Source organism: Pteropus alecto, unplaced genomic scaffold (assembly GCF_000325575.1).
Source record: "Pteropus alecto unplaced genomic scaffold, ASM32557v1 scaffold76, whole genome shotgun sequence".
Lineage (NCBI taxonomy): Eukaryota > Metazoa > Chordata > Mammalia > Chiroptera > Pteropodidae > Pteropus > Pteropus alecto.
This window is the reverse complement of record NW_006443138.1, coordinates 11,315,465-11,338,941: the sequence shown is the minus strand read 5'-3', so window position 1 is coordinate 11,338,941 and position 23,477 is coordinate 11,315,465. Positions and strand designations below refer to the sequence as shown.

General features: G+C 35.5%; 1 long non-coding RNA gene across 1 annotated transcript in view; it reads right to left on the bottom strand.

Moving 5' to 3' along the window:
- LOC112472255 overlaps positions 1–23,424 on the bottom strand; it is a 62,255-nt gene extending 38,831 nt beyond the window's left edge. The window contains exons 1-2 of the long non-coding RNA XR_003043589.1: positions 23,336–23,424; positions 18,772–19,031 (exon numbers count right to left, since the gene is read on the bottom strand). This is a non-coding gene — a long non-coding RNA (uncharacterized LOC112472255). The remainder of the gene's footprint in view (positions 1–18,771; positions 19,032–23,335) is intronic.
- Positions 23,425–23,477: the final 53 nt, after the last annotated feature.

The following is a 23,477-nucleotide window of genomic DNA, read 5'->3' as shown; positions in this document are numbered from 1 at the left end:
AGTGTGGTTCTCTTAAAAATCGTTTATATTAAAGCCTTCTTTACCAGTTACTACATATCACATGGGTGCTAATAAAATGTCCCTTGCCTAATGAACAGCTGTTATTATTGGTTAAGCTGATTGAAATGAGAGAATTATGACCAGCTGCAAAACACATTCACGAGTGACGAGAGAAACTAGCAGCTGGTATTTGACTTGCTATAAATATTTTTAATTAAAATTTGCCTCCTGGTTTTCAATTTGTGTAATAACAGGAATTTCAGTTAGTTACTTTAATGTCAAAAGGATGTCTTTCTAGTCAGGAATAGCTTTTTAACTCATGGTAACAATAACTATTAACAATAATGGTGGCATTTTGCAGTATGATAAAAAAAAAATGAGCCATATAGTGAAACTCTCATTCTTTTCTAGACCTGCACCCAAGAATTTCAAAGTTTTATTTGTTTACTTTTAAAACTTGCATTTCTAGATAAAGTCCTTGCTACCTATCAGGAATTCTTCTAAAGAGTGAAGATAGCGAGTAGATGTATCTTAGAAGTACCGAATGGGACCTGCATTAAGAAATGTAACACACACACACACACACTTTCTTACTGAAATTCTGTCTTTTTGGCTTATAGGACTCTCATCTCACTCTCATCATTTCGAATTCTCTTATCTCATTATCCACTTGCTCTCAAACATTGATGATTTCTAGAATCTAATTTCCCAGTCACCTCTACTCTGCATCTCTCCTCAGATATACTCAGCTTCTTCATTGTATTAACCATAATCTGTATATCAATGATGCCAAAATCTTATTCTCTAGCCCTACCTCTCTCCTGAGCACTAAAGTTGTATATCTGAATTCTCCTAAGTACTTAAAGCTCATTAGCTTCCCCACATCCATTTGCCCTTCTGTCTTCTAAATTCAATTAATGGCACCAGTACCCACTATATCACTGAATCACACGGCTTGGAGTCACTTGAGGCTTCTCTTTTCCCCTCACATTCTTGACTACATCTTATCAATAGCCAAGCTCTGAAAATTTTACTTCTTAAGTATGTCTCACGTCTCTCAACCTTCATCTTCTTTGCTAAAGCCCTTTATCAGGACCAAAAATATTCTTGTCTAGAATATGAAAATAGCATCCTAGCTGGTCTCCTTATTCTTAGATCTGAACCCTCAAATTTATCAAATTTATTACCTACAATAAAATCTGATCACATCATTCCCCTACCTAAAATTTTATAATGGGTTTCGACCATTTCCAAGATTAAAAAAAAAAAAAAAAAAAGTTGCTAGCATGAAATTTAGAGTCCTCAATGACATGTCCCCTGCCTAACTTTTCTATCACTCCCCATTTCATACTCCAGATAAATGGTACTGAATTATTCAAGTCTCTCACTCATAAGCCTTCAAAAATGTAGATTAAAAATGACATTCCAGTGAAGTCTTCCATGTAATCGTCCTTATCCTCTATGATCTCATGACTCTTGATCATGTACCTATATAATATGTATTCTTAGGAGTCTTTACATTAAATAAAAAAATTGTGAAAAAGAGAGTTTTTAACCACATCCATAGCTTTTATTTTAATGAGATGGATGGACACTTTATTAGTGAAAGTAAAAGATCTTGTCTCTTATTTATAGATGTTATTCAACCCAAACCATTTATTCTCCTGGAAAATGATGACATGTTGGAAGCAATCCTTACTGGTTTACTTAATTTACCTTCAGTGACCTAATACTTCTGTTTTAAATATCTTCCTAGATAAATAGTTATTATAATGTATGATCAATAAATCTGTTGTTACAATATAAATAAGCATTTAACACATTTATTTATGAAGAAACTGTATTTGAACTTTTCTTAGTGAGAACCAGAATTTAGAGATGAATCTATGGATCTGGACATATATTAATAAGCACATGATTGAGAATTTGCTTGCTTGTACGGTTTCTCAGCACTGCAAGGGAAAAAGAAAAAGTTTCACAAAAAAGGAATTTTCAATACAGTCTAAGTTTCGTATTCAAGAAGTAATCTAACTTTCTAGTTCTGTCAATAATGCAGACCAATCAAAATAGGTGGAAACACTAGACAAAATGTAACACAACCTGCAGACAAGTCTGTGGGCGTGTGTACACGTGCGCATACACACACCCATAAATAGCTGATTTTTTAATTGAAAGAAATTCCAAATCATCAGAAGGGAAAACTTATAGCCAATGTGTCAAATTTGTAATCGGACACCTCAGAAAATCCTAGTTGACAGGATTTTTAATGCCCAAATTAAGACTGCAAATTTGAACCTTGGTTGTGAACTGAAATATCATAATTGAAATGCCTTTACGTATGCATGGAACATTGGAAAAGCTGCTAGATGAGTGACAAGAAAGTTTGTCTTGGCCTAAAGTTGAGTGGGAAAAAATGTGTTATTGGAAAGCTTAAGAGTCTATGTCATACACTGATATGGACTCCAAATGTATGTTACTAGCTTTTCATAGGATTCCTTAGGTTGAATAATAGCAACGATGTGATTCTGAACCAATGAACACCTTGAGGTAACCAGCAGAAACCAATATAAAACTGCTTTGTACCAATAGTTTAAAAAAAAAAAACCTATAATGCTCAGGACTCCCAGAGCAGAAAAAAATCCCTAACTGAAAATGAGTTCACAATAGGGAAAACAACCAACTATATAAGTAACATTTGTTACTTGAGGGAAAGATAGTACACACATCCATTAGGAGAATTAACACTCTATAAGAACTTGAGCTAAAGAACAATCTGAAAAAGACTATAAAATAAAATGTTTAGGGGGGTTGGTTCCATAGTGGAGTGGTTAGCACGTCTGCTTTACACACAGAAGGTCCTGGGTTTGAGCCCCAGGTGGAGCCACAGACCATATCCCAGGTGCGCCTGGCCCCGGGTGCAGGTGCAGGGAGGTGATGCTCTGCCTGCAGAGATCCAGTTCTTAAGGGGAAAATGGCAACGCAGTTAAAGGGGGGGGGGGAAATAATAACAAAATAAATAAATAAATACAATGTTTAGTGTATGCAAGAGAAAAAAGGACTAGAAACCAAGACCAAAGAATGGGATATTTAAAAGAGAAAAGACAAATATGAAAAAGAACCAAATAAAACTTACAGAAATGGTACAACTAAAAAGAGAAATAGTGAATTGGAAGACAATTCTAAGGAAATGGCTCAGAATGAAGAATAGAGACATACAGAGATACCAAATACCAAAGTGGTAAGAGAAATGAAGTACAGAATAAGAACAATAGAACTCAAAAATTAAAAAATAAAAATAAAAATAACAGAACTCTAAAGGGAATTTCAAAAAGAGAGAAAAGAAATAGTAGAGAAGAGATAATAGTTAAGGAGAAATAGATAAAGATGTTTGATGTTAATGAAAATATGAATTTACAGACTGAAAACACATAGGTCCTAAATTAAGAAAACAAAATCCATATGTAGATACATTGTAGTGAAACTAAAAAGATCATAAAAGTGACGAGAAATTTTAAAAAGCGACAAAAAGAAAAAATACAGATTATCTACAGAGAAACAAATATTAGACTGATAGTCATATCGCTACCAGCAAAAATAAAGGCTGAAAGACAACTGAATAATATTCATAAATGGTAAAAAAGAAAAAAGTAAACCTAGAATTCTCTACCCAAGGGAATTTCTTCAAGAGTGAGAATAAAATAAATCATCTAAAGAAGGCTGAAAGAATTACTCAAAGATATATTTATTTCGCTGAGCAAGAAATTGAATCAACAGAGTTTGAGAGTGGCAGTAATGTACAAACAAATGAGTAAATATGTAATTAGATCTAAATAGCTATTGAATTCAAACAAATACATATATATGAATGTGTGTTATATGTGATTAATTAGAGGATATTTTAAAACAATACATGATATATCTGTTCAACATTATATTGGATGTCCAAGCCAGCATGGTAGGAAAAATAAATAAAAGGTGAGGACTGGACAGAAACAAACTGCCATTATACCAAGACTACAGTATTGGTTATGTAAAAATTCCATGAGAATCTACAAATTAATATAATCAATAAGAGGGTTCTGAATACTTGTAACATATAAGATTAATATATAAAAGTTACTTCTATTCCTAATTTTATCTACAATGCAGAAAATGTAATTTTCAGAGATGTCATTTAAAATAAGAACACAATACTAGATAACTTATAATACCTCTTAAAATATACAGAAGTGTGTGAAATGTTGTGGAAGGATACTAAAGAAGATCTAAATAACTGGGAAGGTTATACCAGTCTTATAAATAAAAAAAATTAATAACTTAAAGGTATCAGTTTCTGCCAAATTAGTTTTAAATTCATTACAATCACAAAATTCAATAGCTCTGTGTGTGTGTGTGTGTGTGTGTGTGTGTGTGTGTGTGTGTGTATTAGAAACAGATTCCAAATATTTGATTAATGAACAAAGGCACAAGATTAGCTCTGGCAATTTTTTTAAAACAGGGATAAGATACAGAAAAATCTAACTACTAGATAATGGTGTTAGTACGGGGATAGCTAAGTAAACCAGTGAAACAGACTAGAAAGCCCATGTACGGAAACATGATCTATGACAGAGGAGGTATTACAAAGCCACAGGAAAGGACAGTTTAGTCAATAGTCTTGAGACAAATGGTTTTCTATTTAGAAATAATACAATTTGATTTCCACTTTACACTATATCTCAAAGTCAATTCAAGATGAATTAAGATAAAAATGTAAAAATAAAACCATGAAAGCTTTAGGGGAAAAAAAATGAGAAAAATTTATGATCACTTTTATGGAAAGAGAATTTTTAAACAAGACACACTATGTATACATATGTTATATGTGTGAGAATTTTCCAACTCCGGATGGTATTGTCAAAATTAATTTAAAGGCAAGTATTTGTAAGAATTGGGTATTCTAAAATTCTCAGAAATATAGAAAGTAACTCAAATGCTTTTCGAGTTCATGTGATCTGAAAGTATTCCTTAGTAAATAAAAGCTAGCTTAAGTTTGTTAGTTTAAGTAACAAACTTGGTTTATTTAGCCTGGGTGTTACAAAAATAAGTCCATGTTAATAATTTACTTTTATGTCTATTAAAATGTTTCCAGAGGTTATAAAATGTTCAAGCTAAAGAACATAAATGTAATACTACTTAGTTTTCAAAAGACATTGAGATTTTAAGAGGCAAAATCTCAATATATGTAGGAAAACTTCTAGGGTATATCATATGGGTAAACAATTGTTGTAAATTAACAAATAGTCCAGGCTATGGGAAACCCAAGAGAGCCTGCTCCCTGGCACCCCATTTTCTTGTTTTTTACATTTCTTCATGCATCACAGTGCATTTAAAGCTGGACTTAGAAGAAAAAACTTATGAGCTCATTATTATTGAAAGGAGACATCTTATGATATTGCCAAGGTTTAATAGTCACTTCAAAAAAATGCCAAGTTGATAATCTCTTCCTCTCATAGCAAACCCCCAGGAGACAAAGACTTTAGATATTGTTTTTTTGGGAAAGGACATCAAATTAAAGACACTCTCTCCTATCTCATTGGAAGAGACCTTATGCAGTGCCTGACTGTGAATGGATATCTACTCCTGTCTACAGACAACAAGGACTCAATCGAGGCCAAGAAGCTGCTGACACCAGAGGCAGACGCTGTCCCAAGACATTGACTAGGCTTGTATACCTGTGGATTAACATTGAACTCAGAATCCATTTTGTTTGACTGTCTTTACCTGTCTGCTAATAATATTAATACTTGTTCTTTGGGTTTTCCTATACAGTCCAGCTGTTCGTGATTACTGAACACGTATAAGTTAATACTCTTTTTTTGGCTTTTGTAAATGTTATACTAGATGCCAAATTCAGAAAAATGAGACAGAAGGCAAAACTTGGATTATGATAGTTTACAAGATAGAAATGAGCCAGAGCGGTTTTTCATAATGAAGGCCGTAAGACCTGACTGACTTCCATTTACCTTTTACCTTTTGAGAAAATTCGCCTTAGCTCAGATCCCATGGTTATGGTATTGCTCCATCCCAAATGGTCAACAGACAATTTTGATACTGAGACTTCTTAGGAATAAGCCTTACTAGCACTGTGAGATCACACTATCCTACCAAAAGGTTGGTCATCAACGCATCCTTTGGATTGATTTATGACCAAAACAGAGAACAGTGGACAGAAAAATAAAGGAGGTTATATGGAAAGTAACCTCACAAGTCATCTGATAAATTCCTATCTGGGCAGGTCATGGTGGGTAGTCATGCACCAGGCCTATAACTTCTTTAGTAAAAGGCTTATCTTTGCCTTAAGTAAGCCCCATCCATTGTTTCTGTGCATCTAGGTTGACACATCTTTGAAATGCCACCTTTTAGACCCCTCAAGAAAGCACATAGTCTTAACTACTCTGTAATGCAATCTCCATGTGACCACCCCCAAGAGAGCACATATTCTTGACTCTCCTGTAATCTCATCCCCATTTTGCTTCCTCTCACCTCCATATAAACTTCCTTACTTCCCTCCTTAATTTCAAATGCATAAAAGAAGCTACCAACCTGTGATCCTCCGGAGGATTTGAGATCTTGCTCACTGGCATATGTTGTCAGTTTGGCACAAATAAACTCATAAAAATTCAGAAGAAAATTTTTAAATAAAACATAAAATTTGTAAATCATAAAGAGCTTTACAAATTTAATTACATTAAAATTTAAAATGTCTTTTCATCAAAGGATGCCACAAAAAAGTGAAAAGAAAAGCTACATACTGGCAGAAGTTGTCTGCAACACAACATAATACTATTTTGTGACTATCTGATTGGTAAAATTCAAAGGCTGAATATCAAATGTTAATGAGGATGTATATTGAGTAAAAAAGCATGTTGTTAAAAATGTTCAAATAATACTTATATAAATTAAAATTATACAAAACAATACTGTATGCTATTATGGGTGAATGCATATCATATGTTATAAAAGTGTAAAGATATGCATGGGAAAGACACTTGCCAACCTTGGAACAATGATGATCACTGAGCGTGAAGGGTTAGGAATTCTGAAAAACAATATGACAAAATGATATTTCAGGTAGTAGGTGACAATATTTGATTTTTTCTCTACTTTTCTGTAAGTTTAAAATATTTCATAATTAAACAAAATTAAAACAAACATTGACTTTAAAATAAATTACATTTATATGCATATGTGTGTATATTTGATTAATTGGGGATATTTAAAAACAATGTATGATACTTCCATTTAACATTATATTGGATCCTTTTTTAGAAACAATGGAAAAATTATTCTTATAAAAGAGTCTTTATGCCTTAATCTAGACATATTACATATATTACCTAAGCATTAAAGCTACACTTGGTAAACAACCTTGATCATTAGAAGAATAAACAAACGGTTTCAGCCCTGTTAAAATCTGCATGACTGTGTGATGCTCTCTCTGAAGATGACGAGGGTACAGAAGATGATCAGGATGGAAATGGAAATTGGAGGCAGAGACATCTAGTTTCCTAATAGCAACTGAATTACAGAAAATGTTAAAGGGCACAGGCATAACTCATTGATATCAGCCAATTCAGCATAAAGCACAGAGCTGTGGATGGCTGAGTTGGAGAGATTTCAGTTTACACCGTTCTATTTTAAATGGGGATGCAGAGGAGCACATAAAGAACAGGGACATTCAGTGGTTTTTGTCTCGATCACACCCTGCTGCCTCTTGCTTGGCATTGAGGCTAGCAGCCTCCCACACATGCTAAAGAGGCGCCTGGATGGGCTTTTCCTATTCACTCACCATAAGCCAGATTTAGGAATTTGTTTCTATGCAGCACTGCCTCAAAAGTGCTGATGGCACAGCTGATTAAAGATGTGGTCTGGCTGAATAAAAATTACGGCTGACCCGGTTTTCTGCCATTTGGCACAGACTCTCAGGCCCTCTCTGCCAGATGCCCCCTCTTCTGCAGCCATTGTCTCTCTCACAGCACCTGGCAGAGAAAGTCATGGCCCTTCTGAATTCCCTACTCCTTGTCCTGTGTTGACTTCCGGGATAGCCATTACCATTTGGAATGTCACACATGTCTTTCGAGTTCTCTGTTTATGGATTCGGGGCTCCTTTAGGGCTAGAACTACATCTTCAAGAATATGTGTGTAACTTGCTCAAAGTGGATCTATGCTGTTTTTGGAAAAACATATCTACTGAATAGCTACAATAAAAAAATTCTAGCATTTCATATAAAAAATTGTTTATTCTAGTTTAGTGATCCTGGAAGAAAAACACATACCCACACACATGCAGACACACATACACATGAGTGTGTGAACATATTTTTCAAATTGCTTTTTTTCATATGATTGTCTGTTATATCTTTCCTAAATCAATGTAGTATTCTATATTACTTTTTAAAAAGTATTCTAAATTGTAACAAAGCTTTATTATTTAAAGATGAATGTGAGTTTTGGAATTAGCTGAGATACGTAGAGTTCATTTTAATCACAACATAGCAAAACCATCACATGGGATCTCACAAATCTGCCAAAATTCTTTTTAAAATGTAGGCATTCCTCCCTAACTTTTCAGATAAAGTGTTTACTAAGAACATCTACACCAGTCTGGGACTGCTTAACTCTGGACTCTTTTACAAGGAAGAGCATTTATCTATTTTTTTTTTTTCATTTGTAACCAAACAAAATTAAGACAATAATAGATAAAGTAGTACCTCAGAATATGTTAAATGTCACCAAAGTGGCAGATATAAGCTTTTTATCAAAGTTGAGGTTCAGAAAATTGTAATTCAGTATCTTCAGGAAGTTCCTTATTCATCCAGCTCTGCAATGACAGAATCTGAAATCATGGTTTTATTCTCTCTCTTTATAAGAGTTTCTGGCTAATCACAAGCCTGCCTGGAGTAATCAAGGACACCTGTTGAGCTCACCTCTCTTAATTTATATTCATCTATAATTATATTTCATGTTTGTGGACAATGCATGCCAATCGACTACAGCCTAAAAATTCCAAAGAAAGTCTGTTGTTGACCAAATAAGTAAAATAATTTTGGTTAAATTTATTTTTATAATTTTTTGTAATTTTTTGTAGGTTATTGTAAGAGTATTAGCCTATTATTAATAAAATGCCTAGGTTCTATCTGTGGGGTCGGCAGAAACCCAAAAATAGCTCATTGAGAATTGATGAAATCTGTTTACTGTTCTGTGTTTCTGCTTTTTCCTGCTTGAGAATGTTAGATTTTAATGAATAATTCAATGGCTTAAATTTAATTCCCACACCACTGCTATCCTACTTATACAAACCAAATGACACTAAAAAATAAATAACAATGAGAATCCAGGCAATTTGAGGTCTTTTCATAATGCTAATAATACTGTAGCCAAAAATGAGTTCTGGAAACTCAAAAAATAGTATACAGAGACATTGGGGCTTATGCTTTAATAACTTACATTTGGCCCTTCAGAAATGTAATGTGATTAAAAAGTTGCCTGTGGAAATTCTTTTCACCTCCTTTTATAACATTCAGTTGATTATTTTAAAAATGTTTATTACACACTTACTAGGTGCCAAACACTGTGCTTGACACTTGGCAAAAGTATTCACTGCCTCTAAGGAGCTCCAAGGACTTTAAGGAGTCTAATAGGCTTACATTTATTTCATCTACTAAAAAATGTTACTGATGACCATTGATTCTTAAAGACTGATAAAAGTTAAACACACAGAAATAGAGGCAAACCTTCGAGGTAAAGCTTCTATCATGACAATTATAATTATTATAATACTTGGAAATTTAACTGTATACAATATGTCTTTGTCAGTCCATGCTGCTATAACAAAGTACTGTAGACTGAATGCCTTTTAAACAACAGGATTTAACTTTTTTGTGGTTCTGGAGGCTGGAAGACCAAGATCAAGAAGCCAGCATGGGTGCAGTTCTGGTGAGAGCCCTCTTCCAGACTGCAGACATCTTCTTGTATCCTCACCTGACAGAAAGAGAGTGAGAGAACTCTCTGGGACCCCTTTTATAAGGGCACTAATTCTATTTATAAGGACTTCACCCTCATGACCTAATTATGTACAAAAGGCCCCGCCTCCTAAAACCATTACATTTGAGAATAGGATTTAAACATAAGATTTTTGGAAGGACACTAATAGTCAGTCCATTGCACAATATATACAGTCTTAGGAGGTAATTGCTGTTATTACTCCTTTATACAAATGAGCAAACCGAGTATTACTCAAGTCCTATAACTTGTCCAAAATCACACCACCAGTAAGGATTTAAGCAAGGATTTGAACCAGGTAATTCAACTCTAGAGCCTACAGCGGTGATGTTTTCAAAACATTTTTTAATAACACACAAAGAATTTCTCATATTCCCAGATGTTTACATATCTGAGAAATGTTTTCTCCACAGGGAGAACTTTTAAATATGCCCCATGATATGTAGCCTGTGGCAGCCTTGATTTTTTTAAAACGTGTATTTTCAGCCTCAGACTCTATCCCTCTGAATGGGACACAGCACCTCACCATTGAATTCAGAGTGGTCACAACTCCGGGCTTCTCAAAACTAAGAGTATTTTTATCTGGTTGAAACAGGTTGGTACTGGGGGCTTTGTTATATTTACTTTAAATATTTCAATACTTATTGGTCAAGACCTCATGCTTAAAAGATAAAATGCTATGAAAAAACCAAGATGATTTTACACCACCCAAACACACATGTTCCGATTAATTTCAGGCTCCTGCTAAGTACACCAAGGCCGCCCTAAAGTTTCTGTAGATGACCCTTTGATATATGATCAGCATTGTTAGTGGAAGTTAATCATTTGGGATGATATTCATCTGTGAGAAATAAGAACCCAATAAACATTTAAAATATCAGGCTTAGCCAGCATCTCTAAAATGTAATCAAAGGACTAAATTTGTTCTCTTTCTGTTCTATCTACCTTAGTGACAACTTTCATCCTCATAGATTTCATGATGGCTGCTATACTTCCAGCCATCACAAGCATGTTCCAAGCAGGAAGAATGGGGAAAAGCAAAGCAAATAGAAGCCTGGATAGTCCCCAGGGACTTCCATCCACATCTCATAGGCCAGAATTGAGTTACATAGCTACTTTTATCTGAGAGAAAGGCTGGGAGTTGAACTTAATCACTTTCTAGCCTTGATAGTAGGGAAAACAAAAGGTTTGGAAAAGATGTTGAAAGAGCCATACTACGACATTGACTACAGAAGTCATTTGCCTATTTACCTCAGAAACTATGGAAAACATAGGAATGTTTCTACATCTCTGTGTATGTGATTCATCCCTTATTTTGGTAATGAAAGGTTAGGAAGAATAATTTGGGGTTTTTGCTAATCCGCTTAGTTACTTTAGAGAGAAAATGATAGGGTACAACCTTTCAAGGTGGCACCTTTGAACATGTGACAGATCACTGTGAACCAGAGTTGTATCACTATTTGGTGCATATAAAAAGAGGAGGCTTTGGAGAAACAGGAAGACCATACGGGGGCTACAGGAACCTAATTCTCAGAGCATTTCCAGGAGAGGTTATAGAGCATCTCAGGATTCTGAATTGGAGCTTCACAGCTTCCACTCTAGGGATGATTAAAAACTTAATTATTGTCTGCACTTAGTCCCCAAGAAGCCCTCAAATTATCCTTTCAGAGAAACACTTTGAATATGTTACTGGGATTGTCGAGGTTTAAATAGAATTATAGCACCGTATCACTGGAAGGAAACTTTAGAATGTATTTAGTCTAAGCCCTCTTACTTTCATCTGAGGAAACTGAAGCCTAGGAAATAATTTGTCCTGGGATACCCAGGTGACCATCATTTGGGTGTCCTTTTCTATTCTACCAGTTGGAAGAAGTAGGGACACTCCTACAGTGTATTGCCATAGCACTATGTACTTCCCACATGTAACACTTAACTGCAAATATTTGTTTAGTATCCTTCACCTCTTCCCTGTATACTCTCAAGCAGGCAGGGACTATGTCTGCCTCATTAAATGGATTATTTCTAGAGCCCAGTGCAACTTTGGGGATAGAGTAGACACTTGATGTATTTTTATGGAATGAATAAATGAAAGGCCAGATGGTCTGAAAGATGCTAAGGACAACCTGATAGAGGTTGTAATCTTTTTTCACAATCATCAGCATTGTCAAGGGCATTATTATCTATGTCATCAACAGAAATTGGGTAACCAATATAGTATTAGACTAGGAAAATTTTACTACCTATTCCATTCCCAATGCCCTCGTCACCCACTTTCCCAGGACTAAGGAGCGTGTTAGTCCCTCCTGTTTGTGAATCTGTAGGTGAAGGGAAACATACTTTCCGTAAAATGTCCCATTCTCTAAGATACTGATTACCCAATAATGATATAGATCCAGAAATTCTGAGTTGAAATTGAGTCAAACATATACTTTTAAGTGCAAAACTGAAGAGATTGCAATAGTATCTCTCATGATAAATCTTAAGGAAACTTCCTTAACTGTCTAGAATGGTATGGAATATATAACCAGTTTATATAGTCTCCCACCTTATATCCTATATCCAGCTGAAGTCCAGTGACAAAAACACCTTATATTTGCCATATCATTGGAGTCTGCTGTATATCTTACATTTTCAACTGTTTACTTTCGAGAGATGGTCTGTGTTTCTAAGGTTATACAGATAATTGTTTTAATTTCATTTAAACAGAGATCCTGTCTGGAATGCTTGGGACTAGAGGACACCCATAGACTGCAGACTGTCTAGTCAGCAAGGCATGTGAGTAGCTGGAAATCTGTCATTTGTTACCCCAGGTAAGAATGCATTATAGGAAGAAGAATCACTTCTTGTTATTTATAAATCTATTTATACACCCTTATGTTCATGGCAGGATGAGACACCATAGAATTAGGAATGATACAGATTTTGAAAGATCATAATGATTATTTCACTAACTCTTGAAAGTAAGGCTCTCCCTAGTGGTTGGAGAAGAAAAGGTTTGAATCTCTTAAAGGCTATAGTTTCTCCACTTAAAGAAATCATCCTATGAACTGAATATTATTTTGTTCCTTGTAAAGTTACAATCTAAAACAAGTGACTCTTAGTATTAAGTTCATTGCCCTAACCATAATAATTTTATGTCATTATTATTCATTTAAAAATACTGGTGAATCTCAACTATTGTGTTCCTCATCTTGCCAAATAAAGCATGTTCTTTAAAAATTATAATAATCATCTTATTTGAATTTTTCAAATTCTGTATCAATAAATTCTCATCCACTTATTCCACAACTATGTGACAAACATAAAAAATGACAAAAACTATTTACTGGTATCATTTATTTTTCTCTTTAAGTGATAGCCTTTCATCGAAGATACACTTTTTCAAAATATCTGCCTGGGACCTTTTTAGGCAAGGACATGTCACTTATCCCATTAACATCATGGGACTTTACAATGAGTTTTCCATGAACAGACATTTCAAGATTAGCTCTTCTGTCATTAGACCTTTAGTTTGTAAAATGAGTCAAGTTTACAGCTCCTTTTCTGTCCGACTCTTCTGCCGCAGCGAACTTTGATCACTCCATAATTGACTTAATATTAAGTTCCCAAAATAGTGAATGGGTGGTTTATAAACAATAGAAATCGATTTCTCACAGTCTGGAGAATGAGGAAGTCCAAGATCAAGGTGCCTGCAGATTCAGTCTGGTGAGGGCTGGCTTTCTAGTTCATAGACAGCTTGTCTTTTTGCTGCGTCCTCACAAAATGGAAAGATCAAGGGAGGTTTCTCTAGCCTCTTTTAGGACACTAATCCCATTCACCTGGTTAGACCTAATCACTTCCCACAGGCCCCACCTCCTAATACCATCACCTTGGGGGTTAGGATTCAACATATGCATTTTGGGGACACAAGCATTCAGATCATAGCAGTAATCTATGATTTTATCTAAAGGCAAATAACCTCTTTGGGGAGGAACTACATTTAATTAGCTTCAATCACATGCAGGCTCTGCGTTAATTGCATTATATATATGTACTGTGTACATAAGTGTGTATTGTTTAATTTTTATTACAAACATGTAAACTATTTTTCCTACTTTACAACTGAGAAAATAAAAATGTAAAAAAAATAAATAAATAACTTGACCAAGGTCACACTGCTAATAGATTGCAGAGCTGGGATTTAAATGTAGATACTAGTCTCTTTATCCAATATCTGTCCATTCAATAATTAAGCATGTCTATGGGAAGGATATTGTGTGAGAAGATGAAGCAGCAAAGTAAGTAAGCCTGAATCCCTGCTTTCAAAGAAGTCACCACTAATTTTAAAAGACGAGGGAAGTGCCTTGACAGCAGATGCCTGGGATATTATAGAAAACCATGCTATATACGAAAGAAGAGTGGTTTCTCCATTTGGAATTTGCTTATGAAAAATGCCCTTTATTAAGAAGAAAATCAGTAACTGAAGCTTCCAGAAATTTAGGATTTCTTTGTTTCTTTCCTAATTCAAACATTTTAAGCACAGAAATGGTCATGGTTCAGACCGTGTTAATAGGGCCAAGGCCAGCACAGCACCTATTCCTCCAGGGCTAGCACATCCCACCTTTAGCTCCCCCAAAGCTCATAAGGTAGGAGAAAAAAAAATCCTTCCTTATCAGATCCCTTTCAGTGTTAGCAAATCAACAGACATAAAATCCCAAATGGGAGGGCTCTGCCCACATCTTGAATTGTGAGTATATACTCCTACCGAGAAACTGCTAATTAGATTGCAGATAACTAAGCTGTATTACAAGCTCAGAGGGAACATTTTCTTCTCTCTCTCTCTTCTCTCTCTCCTCTCTCTCTCTCTCTCTCTCTCTCCTCTCCCTCCCTCCCTTCCTTCTTCTTTCTCTCTCTCCCTTTCTCTTTCTTTCTCTCTTCTCTTCTTTTTCTTTCCTTCTTTTCTTTCTTTCTTCTATTAGTTTACTGCTGATGCATTAGTGAGGGACTCTTAGAAAGACTATGCTATCACAGTACCACCCTCTCAATTATATTATCATTAGCTGATGTAATCTTTTCAATGTGGTCATTATTTGTCTTTCCCAATTAGGATGTTAAGCACCATAAAATCAGGAACCTTATGTGTCTCATTTAGCATTATGTACTCTATACCTAGAACTGTGCCAGATGTGCAATGGACAATAAATCTATTCAACAAATATTTATTGAGAATGATTAAATGAGTGAATGAAGGAATAAATGCTCTATTTTACCAGGACTTTTATGAAGCTAAAAACTGTATCCTCTAAAATGGAATTACCCTATTTTACCACACTTATTTGTTTTTCTCATTTCATTTCTCTGAAAGAATCTTCTATTTCAATTAGCAAAGTGAGGACATCAAGAGATATATGATCCTATTTTAAATGTCGATAGGTCAAATATCTATTGCTGTGTAACAAAGATCCTGAGATCATAATGGCCTAAAACAAATATTTATTAATTCTCTTGTTTTTGCAATCTGGCTGGACAGTTCTTTTGTTCCATGTGGTTATCTACTGGAGCTGAAATATCTAAATTTCTTCTTCACTCACTCATGTGATTGTGAAGATTGTCAGATGTGATGACTGGAACATCTGAGAGCTGGCCAAGCATGTCCTGTCTCTTTCTCTACACATGGCTACCTTGGGCATCCACACAGCAAGGTGATCTCTGGGTAGCTAAACTTCTCACACTGCAGCTCTTCTGAGTGAGAGGAAGCAGAAGCTGCTAGCCCTCCTGAAGGCTCGACTGGGAATTAGTAGTCAGGTCCACAGCATACTGTTGGTCTAAGTAAGTTACAGGGCCAATCCAAATTCAAGGGGAGGAGAAATAGGCTCAATTTCTTGGTGTGAGGAGTGGCATGCATATACAAGGAGAGAAAGCATTAAGGTGGCTATCTTGGAGACTACATATCACATAATGAGGTGGTTTAAGGTTGCTTGCCTGACTGCCTTAAAATTGCTTTGACTATTGTACCAGTAAGTGTCAGGAAGGAATAATGAACATAACAGTAGATGAGGTAGGCAAATATTGCACCCTCTTCACTCCTAACTTGATGCTGATGACATGCTGACATTATTTCATTGCTTTGGTATAGTGACAGCTCCAGCCAAGTCACTATTTCCAGACACCTGACCATCTGTCCTAAATTATGACTAATTACCATTATGATTCTTCAGCTTTATTAAACACCTGTCTTCTACAAAATCCAGTGGGATACAAAAAGACCCTCATTAATCATCACAACAGCCCTGTTGAGAGTTTGAAGGAAGTAGGTGTATTTTCATTTTAGGAATGAAGACTGAAAAAAATGAATCTCTATGAAGGTGAACGAAGATCATACAGCTGGTCAGCTTGAATGAAGGGAAGAGGCAACTAAGGTATTTGGGAGCGTGTGTGTGTGTGTGTGAGGAGAGAGAGAGAGAGCGCGCGAGAGAGAGAGAGAAGGGAGAGAGAGGGAGAGACAGAGACGGAGACAGAGAGAAACCTTCTGGGAAAAAATGAGTCATCAAGATTATTTTCTCTTTTCTCTTCCAATGCTATATGGCAACCACTTATATGCCTTAACATTTTAAAATATTCCTAGGAGAAAAAACTTCTGGTAAAATCAAAACTGAATTGTCCCCCCAAAATCATTATAATGAGATTTAACCTGTATTAAATTCAAATTTGTTATTCTTCTTTCTAGCTATATGTCCTGGCCCTCATGCATTGACGGGTATGTTTCAAAGGTCTGTTGTACAGATTAAATGGAGACACGTAGCACATAATGTATGATAAGTGCCTCATAATAGGTTCCCGATAAATGGGAATAGTTGTTATTATAAGTTTTTGATCTTAGAAATATTATTAAGACAGAGAGGATTTTTTTAAAAAGCCCTCTCTCTTTATTCTATACCTTGTGGTTTTTAAAAACAACACTTGATTAAGTTATTAGATCTGCATGTTATTAAATGCAGCTGAATTTGCACATTTAGACCTAAGTCTGTGTGACTTCACACATCAGTTAATACCTCTGGGTGTTACGATTCTACCTGCGACTTAAAACTAGACCACATGATCTCTAAGGTTTTTTGCATCTCTGACATCTGCTATTCTATGGAAATAGAAAGTCTTTTGTTAACTCAAGCCATCGTTTGGGGCCATTTTGCCCTCTAGTGGCAAGAGTCAAGAAAAAATATTCCTTCTGAGAAAAAGTGTCAGTCATTTCTATACCCCATCAAATCTGATGTTTTGATAAAAGCTTAGACTTACTTTAATACTGTTTTAGTTATGTACACGTAAAAATTATCAGTTTACAATAACAAACATTTATATAGTTTCTGAAGGTCAGGAATTTGTGAGCTGTTTAGCTGGATGCTTCTGGCTCAGGGTCTCTCAGGAGGGTGCAATAAAGATGTCAGGGCTACAGTCATTTGAAAGCTTGACTAGATTGGAGGATGTTCTTCCAAGCTCTCTCATGAGTCTGATAGGAGAAAGCTTCAGTTCCCTCCCACATGGACTTCCCTATAGGGCTGCTCAAGACATAGTAGATGGCTTCTTCCAGCTACTGAGAGAGAGGCAAACATCTGAGAGAGAGAAAGGAGGCAGGAAGGGGCAGGGGAGAGGAAGAGAGAGAAGCTGCTATGTCTTTTACAAACTAATTTCAAAAGTTATATACCATGGATGAATAAACTAGAATTACAAGGACTCAGTATAAGTAAATCTCAAAACAAACTATTCCATAATAAAAAGCAAGTTGCACAAGTACATACAGCATATATATGTTTGTATATATACTTTATATGTATATAAAATACTTACAATTGTATACATATTTATTAATATATAATGTGTAAATAGGTCATATGTAAAATATTTAAAGCCTATTTTGTCTTGTTTAAAGATTGTTTGTACGTGTCTGTGAGTGAGTATATAGTAGCCATACAAACAGAAATATACATGGAAGTGATAAACATCCAACACATGTAAGTGATCACCTCTGATGTAAAAGGGAAGGAATGAAATTAGAGAGGAGTGCACAAGGGCTTTAATTGGCAATATTTTATGTTTTAAGTTTAATTATGACTACAAAGCATTTGTTATATTAGTCTATCTGCCTTTTTATAAGTCTGAAATAGTTCATTAAAAAATATAATCGTATAGTTATTGCCTCTAGAAAATAGAAAAATAGGACTGTGGAGAGAGTGACTTCATTTTGCATATATGTAAGATTTTATTATATACACATTTATGTAAAGCTAGAACAAAAATGACAAAAATGTTAACATTTATTAATTACAAGTGGATGAGTCTTGGATGATGGTTGCATAATTCCTTGCATTTTCCTTTTTTATTCTTTTTAAATTAAAAAAAAAATACAGCCGGGAAAAATGCTACATGGGGGAATAATCATTTTAAAGGGGGTTACACCACTATTAGAGCAGATCACATTTTAAATATCACCACATGTGCCTGGAGATATATAGACCAACTTATTAGACTAATCAATGCATGTTTTAAAACCTCACAGCAAATATGTAAAACTATTACCCTCACTTCCTCAAATAAAATTTTAGCAAATACCTTCTCCATCTATCTTGTTACTGGGCCTAAGTAATTCTTTAAGTGTGTGGCTTATTTTTAATAAAATGGTGGCATGGGAATGAGGGATGGTGATGAATAAAACCTGAAAATCTATTAATTCCTTAGATAACTTACTACACTTACCGCAGTACACGTTGTTTTTGCTTCTCTGGCCAGCATCCATTCTTGTTCTTTTAGCAATAGTTCTCAATTTTCACTTAGAAGTCATTCCTTCCCATTCCCAGCCCACATGGTTTACATGGGTGTGATTCACCTCTGGGTCCCGCAGGGATCTAGGAATGGCCACAGAGAGTCTTTCTGGGACTTTTGATGGAACTCTTAGGAAGAAAGAAACTCTTCTTCTATTGAAGATTTAATCCTGGAGCTGCTGGTAGACAGCTTTGCTTCAGAAGACAACACAGAAAAAGCAAAGCCAAAAGATAGTGGGTGGAGGGGGCAAGAGGAGAGGGAGAGGGAGGAAGAGAGAGCGATTGAGAAAGTGCATAAATGTCTCTATAACATAACGTTAAGGTCCTAGATCCCATTCTCAGCTATGTAGGACAATAAGTCCACTTCTTTTGTTACTTTGAGTTTTGATAACTTGGAAGTCAAAAGAATCTTGAGAAGTATACCTATATGCAAGTATGAAAGCATACTAAAATTCTCATTGTAAAAGGCATGTGCTTATTTATTAAGGTAAAGGAGCCCCTCCATCTCCTCTGCTTCTCCTGGGAAGCTCTAAGGACAGGGGACTCGAGTACTTGAGATCAGATCTGGGCTTATGAGACACTTCTTCCATGTTGCTCTAAGGCAGAGTCCTTAACCTAATAGCCTGATCCTCCAGGGTTTAATGGAAGAGTGATAGATATGTGAACATCCCATCAAATTGTGGGTAAATGTTATATGTACCCCAATACATGTCCTTTTCTGGGGAAAGGGTCCATAGATTTCATCACATGAGTAAAGGATTGGTGAACCAAAAGAGGTTAAAATCACTTCTAGGTGATCAAAGCAAAAATGTAGTGTTAAAGTCTGAATTTTCATGTCTCTGTGTGTCAGGTGCTAGACTTTTTAATTAGAGAATTTAAAACAATAAAGAAGCAATGTTACCATCTTATTAACATCATGAAATGACTTGTTTAAATATAAACCCACTACATGTTTAAAATACTTTTCATCTAAAAAGTTCATTTCATCACAGGCCATCTACAGTTACCACTGAAGGATGGGAGAGGCATATAGATTTAAAAAATGACCAGAAATCTGCTTCCTGAAAAAGTTCAAATATTCCTCCAGTGACATGTAAACAAATAAAAGATCGTACTTTGCTTGTTCTATTTGCATAAAATAATAATTCTCAGCAGTATTACTACATTTCATATGCCACTGATTAAATTTTGAATATTCATGCATGCATTAAAAAGCCTTCTGTTGTTATGTGGAATCTAATACCGTAAAATGTGTTCCAGCTTCCCTTTAGGGAGAATATTATCCTAAAAATTAAATCAAAGCTGTTGCTTACCAATAAGAACAATTCAGGAAGAGAAAGAGCAAAAACTGCCCTGGAAATAGTAGGAAAGGCTAGATTAGATTCCCAATGTAATATTAATACTTTGTGTGCCTGGGGCCTAAAGAGACTAATATTCAAGTAGTCTTTAGACCCCAAGCATCCACCGCATGTACAATTTCCATTGTTTGTTCCAGTAATGAGACAACTGAATTCCAGAATGACAGGGGCAGAGTTGAGAGACATGGAGCAGGATTGCCCACCAAGGAGCCCCACATAATAATGAACAGCCATCTGGAAACTTTGGCGTTTGGTATCAGGCAAGTTCTGCCCTAAGTAGGTAAAAAGAGTGGAAAATAACATTGCTTTCATGGCATGCCTGGTTAGGAGGAAAGCACTTACTGGTCCTCTGAAGTAGAATCACAGAAATTAAGGACATCTATAGACTCCAGGTTCTTAACCTTGGCACTATCAACATTTTGGGGTTGAAAAATTCTTTGTTGTCAGGTCCTACCTATCCCAGATCAACTGAACTATACACTGGTAGTGGGGCCAACCCTCCACTTGATTCTGAGGTTGGCTAAAGTTTAAGAAATAGTAATCTAGCTTAACTCACTAATTGTACAATTGAAGAAACAGAAGTTAGTTGTTTATCCAAGATCAAAGAGCTGGTTAGCAGCCAAAGCAGTACACCATATCTCCTAATCTAGAGTTGGCTACAACAAACTTTGCAGGAAGAGGTGGATACCCTGCAAGGATATTTCTTGTCAGCATGAACCACGGTAATGACAAATGAAACATCTTTTTGAACAGCAGAAAACAGTCCATGATTGCTTGAATGCTTTTCAAATTTGCTCTCTCTTTTAGATTCCCAGGTTTCCTAGGCTTTGATGCAGAACACCACACTTTTATTGACATTTTTCTAAATATAGGTTAATAACATGATTAGTTTATAGAGGTGCTGGTTTATTGTGTTTCTTCTTGACAGTTATCACTAGATCCTTATTTTATTATGTAATCACTTGGAGTTAGAAGAGGCCTTATTTTTACAGCCATAATAATTATTACTGTTATTGATTTTGACAGATAAATGTTGATTTAAGATTATAAATCTTCTGTGAGGTTGACTGGAATAGAAAGCGGCTTATGTATATTAGAAAATAAAAAATGTTCAACCCTATGTGAGAAATTCTCTCAACTGCTTATTTAAAAAAAAATCGATTACTGTGGAAAAATCATTTTTATCCCCAGTAAATGAGTATAAAAATGTTAAATGGAAAATAAATCATGTTTATTTGACCAGTGTTACTGCTCTTTTTAATAAAAGCTAAGTACATTTCCCCAGACATTGCTAAGGCACATCCTGACTTCTCTGCCCATACCCTCTGGGTTCATTTTGTGAGAATTCGGGTTTCTAATTCCAAAGAAGAGTTGTAAAGCCAATTTGCTTTGCATGGGAAAATGACCAAGCAGGTTAAGAGCTGGTGAAACACATCACCTCTAGGGTGGCTGCATGTGGGTCCAGGTTGCTTAAGAGGCCAAGCGAGGGAAAAGTTACAATCAAAATGGGTCGGCCTGTTGTTTCTGTGACCCAGAGAGGACTTTCCAGGCCAGATTTGCTTCAAGAAACTAGAGAAAGCAGTTTTTCTCTTTTTGGTCTTATTTGTGCAATTTCTGGGAATAACTTTGTAGATTTGAGTACATTTTTATATTCAGATTTCCGAAGATATTAAAATAAAATCATGTAAATTGTGATAAATTTACAACTGTATTGTTATTTAAATTGCCTGTATGAGAGTGCTCTTTCCTCCAGATTATCATAAAAATATTTTTATTATTTCTTTTGTGCCAATCTGGTGAGTGAGAAATTAGTTTTCATTGTTATATCTATATACTTTTCTAACAGGAATGAGTTTGAGTATAATGTTTATCAGCCATTTGGATTTGCTCTACTATAAACTGCTGTATTAGTCAGGATTCTCCAGAGAACAGAATATATAGACAGTAGATACATATGATTATGGAAGCCTAGAAAGTTCAAAATCTTCAGAATGGGCCAGCAGACTGGAGACCCAGGGAAGGGTTGCTGTTGTAGCTCCAGTCCAAAAGCTATAAGACTGAGAACCCAGCCCCCGCAACAGAGGTACTAATGGTCAGATTGCCTGGACTTGAAGTCTAACTCACAACTTATTAGTGACTGAGTTCCTTAAATAAAGATAAAAAACAAACAAAGAAACAAACCCTGCTTCATAGGGTTTCTGGGAACGTTGAAGGAATTGCTTCTCATTTTATAACCTCCACCTGTTATTTATTCTATTATAGGGAATTGTCATTTTTTGAGCAAGTTTTAAGAATATGTCTATGAAATCATTGCCTTTTATAAGACACACAGGATAAAAACAAAAATCTTAACATAATAATGCATCTTGAGATCTTGTCCCTAAGTAGTAGTCTGTTTTATACATGTACCTTATAAAAATCTTTTATAGAAGATACATAATAGTGGATTTCAGATAAATGTTCCCCATTTCACTGATGCAAGAAATTCAATCTATCAAACTTACCCTATTTGTGCTGCAGAAAAAAAAATTTTTTAAAGGCAAACAATAAGACCAATCATTAAAAGAAGGCTTATTTTTAGCGAATCTAAAAACTTTTAGATTCCCAGAAGTGTAAAGATTTATAGTAGTGATGAACCTCAGTCTTGAAGTCAGCCATATGCAGTGTTGGAGTAGACAGGAGTTAGTCATTTTGGGAATTCTTGGTTCCCCAATTCAGAAGTGTTACTTAATTACGATCTTTCTGGCTAGGAAAGAGAAATACCAAGACCGTAGAAAATTACCATCAAAAATAAGAATTTTTAAAACTTATCTTCCAAAAAATTATCAATCTTGTTTTAACTTTGGTCTCCTCATTTTACAACTTTGGTTTTAAGGATTAGATATAATGCACATAAAGTACCTCACACAAAGTAGTCTAGCAATAAATGGTAGCTATTACTTCCTGCCGAGACCCATGTATTCTCATATTCGTATCTCCTCCCAACGCCTACCACGTCTATGACGATCATACAAATATTTATGGATGAGTGACATCAATTATAGGTTGCACTCTGCAGCGAAAACCGTGGAGTCGGTCGTCCCAGGTTAGACTCTGATGCCACGGAAAAACTACAGATAAAATCGTCTACAACTAGCTCACCGTGCTGAACTACAATTTCCGGCACGCAGTCAAACTCCATGGCTGCAGGACATCCTGGAAAAGCAGCCTCCGATGTGGCCAATGGAGAAACGCTGTAGTTTGTGCAAATACGCGGGCTCAAGCGTACGTATGCACGGAGACT